This window comes from Clupea harengus, chromosome 7 (genome assembly GCF_900700415.2).
Source record: "Clupea harengus chromosome 7, Ch_v2.0.2, whole genome shotgun sequence".
NCBI classification, from domain to species: Eukaryota; Metazoa; Chordata; class Actinopteri; order Clupeiformes; family Clupeidae; genus Clupea; species Clupea harengus.
Window position 1 is genome coordinate 23,681,563 of NC_045158.1, and position 5,000 is coordinate 23,686,562.

The window sequence follows — 5,000 nt, forward strand, 5'->3', positions numbered from 1 at the left end:
CATACACACATGCACACATGCACACACACACACGCACGCACATACACACACACCCCGTCCCCGTCCCTGTCAACATGAGCGTGAGGATTCAAAGGCAGGCCGCCAGTGGCAGGAATGCGCAGGGAGGGCAGGCATGCTGCCTAATAGGCTTTAAAGCCCTCTCTCTCTCCCACGGACCCCTCTCTCCCACGGAGCCCTCTCCCACGGAACCCTCTCTCCCATGGAACCCTCTCTCCCACGGAACCCTCTCTCCCACGGAACCCTCTCCCACGGAACCCTCTCTCCCACGGAACCCTCTCTCCCACGGAACCCTCTCCCACGGAACCCTCTCTCCTACGGACCCCTCTCTCCTACGGACGCCTCTCTCCCACGGACTCCTCTCTCCCCTCTCTCCCACGCACCCCTCTCTCTCCCACGGAGCCCTCTCTCCCACGGACCCCTCTCTCCCACAGACCCCTCTCCCCCCTCTCTCCCCTCTCTCCCAAGGAGGGAGGAATTTGCCCTCTGTCATTTCAGAGTGTTTTTAAACGTCTTTGCCCCACCAGATGATTGGTGAGGACTTGAAATCGAAATCTACACTCCCTCATATGACTGCGTGCTGCTTACATTAAAAAAGAGATTAAGTTGGGAGTGACAGAGCCATGTTGGGTGTGTGTGTGTGTGTGTGTGTGTGTGTGTGTGTGTGTGTGTGTGTGTGTGTGTGTGTGTGTGAGACCCAGACAAATCCCTGGCACTCTCTTCCACCATCTCAAACCACAAGACTTCATCATCAGTCTCCTCAGATCTGCCGCCCTGTCACACACAGCGTGTGTATCTGGAGAGCACAGCGACTGGGGCGTGTGTGTTTACAGTGTCCTGTCCCTGAGTGTGTGTGTGTGTGTGTGTGTGTGTGTGTGTTTACAGTGTTATGTCTCTCTCTCTGGTTGTGTCTCTTTAAAATTGCTTTATTTTCACGTTGTGTGTGTTTGGTCCAGTGTAATATCTATCTATCACAAATCAGAGGTATATATATATATTATACCGTCAGTGCTAATGTGTCCTGATGAGGGTGTGTGTGTGTGTGTTTGTGTGTGTGTGTGTGTGTGTGTGTGTGTGTGTGTGTGTGTGCGCGCGCTGCATAAACACTTCTCCCAGCCATCAATGACCCCCGCTCTGGACGAAGACTTCATTATTCCGTTTGAAAAACAGTCTCTGAGGTGTTTTGGCTGAAAAACAACAACCTCCTCTCAACCCCAAAAAAGTCCAAAAAGGGTTTAATGACATTATTAACATTATTACTGTAACATTACATTCTGTCCACTTCATACCCTTCTTTATATATATATATATTACATTCTGTCCACTTCATACCCTTCTTTATATATATATATATTATATATATATATTATATATATATATAAAGAAGGGTATGAAGTGGACAGAATGTAATGTTACAGTAATAATGTTAATAATGTCATTAAACCCTTTTTGGACTTTTTTGGGGTTGAGAGGAGGTTGTTGTTTTTCAGCCAAAACACCTCAGAGACTGTTTTTCAAACGGAATAATGAAGTCTTCGTCCAGAGCGGGGGTCATTGATGGCTGGGAGAAGTGTTTATGCAGCGCGCGCACACACACACACACACACACACACACACACACACACACACAAACACACACACACACACCCTCATCAGGACACATTAGCACTGACGGTCTGCGCCCCGATTAGCATCGTCAGCTGATAGAGCAGTTAAGGAGCCCTGGCATCACACAGGTTAGGTGGCATCTAACACAGGCCTCACTGCCCACATCCCTCTCTCTCCCTCTCTCTCTCTGTCTCTCTCTCTCTCTCTCTCTCTCTCTCCCTCTCTCCCTCTCTCCTTCTCTCCATCTCTCTCTCTCTACTTCTCTCTTTCTCCGTATGTGTTTGTTCACTGCAAGTCTGTTTGTGTGTGTGTGTGTGTGTGTGTGTGTGCATGTGATCTCATCATTCGAAGTCTGTTCTGTCTCTGTGTATCTACTGAAGCATCTGCTCTTTTCATTAGTGTCATAGTGTGTGTGTGTGTGTGTGTGTGTGTGTGGTCTTCGCAGAGGGTTATTTGGACAACCCATTTCATCTCCTGAGCTTTCATGCTATTTTATCTCTTTGGTATGCGTGCCCAGAATGGTAATCATTCATTTTAGTACCTAACACACACACACACACACACACACACACACACACACACACACACACACACATACTGTACACTCATCCTCAAACAACCAGGCAGAACACACACACACTATACTCGTCCTCAAAACAGGTAAAACTCACACTAACACTTACATTCAAAGAACCTTGCCGAATAAACAAATTCATTCTTGATGTTAGACACATGCATATTGACACACACACACATACACACACACACACCAATCCTCACACAACCTTGCAGGACACACACATTTACAGAAATGTGTTTGTTACTCACATGCATTTTGATTTTTTTCTCTCTTTCTTTCTCTGTCTATCAACCTACCTCAAACACACTCACACACACACACACACACACACACCCTTACACACACCCTTACACACACCCTTACACACACACACACACACACACACACACACACACACACACACACACACACCCACAGACACACACGCACACATCCCTACACACACCCTTACACACACCCTTACACACACACACACACACACACACACACACACACACACACACACATTGCAGCCGTCACAGCCATGGCAGCTCACCTCTGCGCTGGCAGATGCGGTGCAGTTGTGTGCAGCTCACACACACACACACACACACACACACACACACACACACACACACACACACACATCCCTACACACGCCCTCACACACACACACACACACACATATCCCTACACAAGCCCTTACACACACACACACCGGTGCAGTTGTGTGCAGCTCACACACACACACATCCCTACACACGCCCTCACACACACACACACACACACACATCCCTACACACGCCCCTACACACACCCACACACACATCCCTACACACGCCCTTACACACACACACACACACACACTGATGCAGTTGTGTGCAGCTCACACACACACACGTCCCTACACACGCCCTTACACACACACCGGTGCAGTTGTGTGCAGCTCAGCCCAGTACAGAGCGCAGAAATATGAGCGACAGAATCGGTCACCACGGCAGCCCCTCATTAGTGCGGGCGGCGGGGCTCCGGAAGGTTAATGCCTTCATGTCCCCGGGCTGGAGCAGACGAGGATTGGACTGGGAATACGTCTGCGGCCCGACCCGGAAAATGGGAACATGAGCACGCTTCAGGACAGGCAGGGAAAATGGGAATACAAGCACGTCTTAGGACAGATTGGGAAGAAAAAAATTGACGGACTGGAAAAAAACAGCAATATGAGCTTGTCCGAGGACAGACTGGGAAAGTAGGGATGGGAGCGCCTTATAGAACAGACTTGGATAATGGGAGCGCCTTATAGAACAGACTTGGAAAATGGGAGCGCCTTATAGAACAGACTGGGTGTTGCACTTTCACTACTCATGCATGGCAGTGAGACTGGGAGTCTATCAGTATCCCAGTAAGGTCAGACAAATCAGCATGAATCTTTATTTACATGGGATGCACACACACACACACACACACACACACACACACACACAGGAAGACACTTACGCATGGACACACACATGTATTGGACACACAGATTCACACACTCATGCATGGTCACACACACACACACACACACACACACACACACACACACACACACACACACACACACACACACACACACACACCATCACTCTGACACATCATTTAATATGGATGGCCTTGTAGATTAAGGATTACAAATGAGCCTCATGAATAGTTGATCACTGGGAGGATATGAGCAGGGCTGGGAGGCTTTCATTAACCTGCTGCTAACTAACACTGGCTGAAGCCAGGCTGCGCTAATGAGAAAGTGTACATCACACCATCACACCATCACACCTCCAGCATCCTGTGCCCATCCCTCCGTCCCTACAGCCCTGCATCCCTCCATCTCTCCATCTCTCCATCTCTCCATCCCTCCATCTCTCCATCCCTCCAGCCCTGCATCCCTCCATCTCACCATCACACCTCCAGCATCCTGCACTCAGCCCTCCATCTCTCCATCCCTCCATCTCTCCATCCCCCTATCCCCCTATCCCCCCATCCCTCCATCCCTCCAGCCTCCTGCACCCATCTCTTCATCTCTCCATCCCCCCATCCCTCCAGCCTCCTGAGCCCATCTCTCCATCCCTCCATCTCTCCATCCCTCCAGCCTCCTGCACCCATCTCTTCATCTCTCCATCCCTCCATCCCTCCAGCCTCCTGCACCCATCTCTTCATCTCTCCATCCCTCCATCCCTCCAGCCTCCTGAGCCCATCTCTCCATCCCTCCATCCCCCTATCCCTCCATCCCTCCATCCCCCTATCCCTCCATCCCTCCATCTCTCCATCCCCCTATCCCCCTATCCCCCCATCCCTCCATCCCTCCAGCCTCCTGCACCCATCTCTTCATCTCTCCATCCCTCCATCCCTCCAGCCTCCTGAGCCCATCTCTCCATCCCTCCATCCCCCTATCCCTCCATCCCTCCATCCCCCTATCCCTCCATCCCTCCATCTCTCCATCCCCCTATCCCCCTATCCCCCTATCCCCCCATCCCTCCATCCCTCCAGCCTCCTGCACCCATCTCTTCATCTCTCCATCCCTCCATCCTTCCATCCCTCCATCCTTCCATCCCCCTATCCCTCCATCCCTCCATCTCTCCATCCCTCCATCCCTCCAGCCTCCTGAGCCCATCTCTCCATCTCTCCATCCCTCCATCCCTCCATCCCTCCATCCCCCTATCCCTCCATCCCTCCAGCCTCCTGAGCCCATCCCTCCATCTCACCATCACACCTCCAGCATCCTGCACTCAGCCCTCCATCTCTCCATCTCTCCATCTCTCCATCCTTCCATCCTTCCATC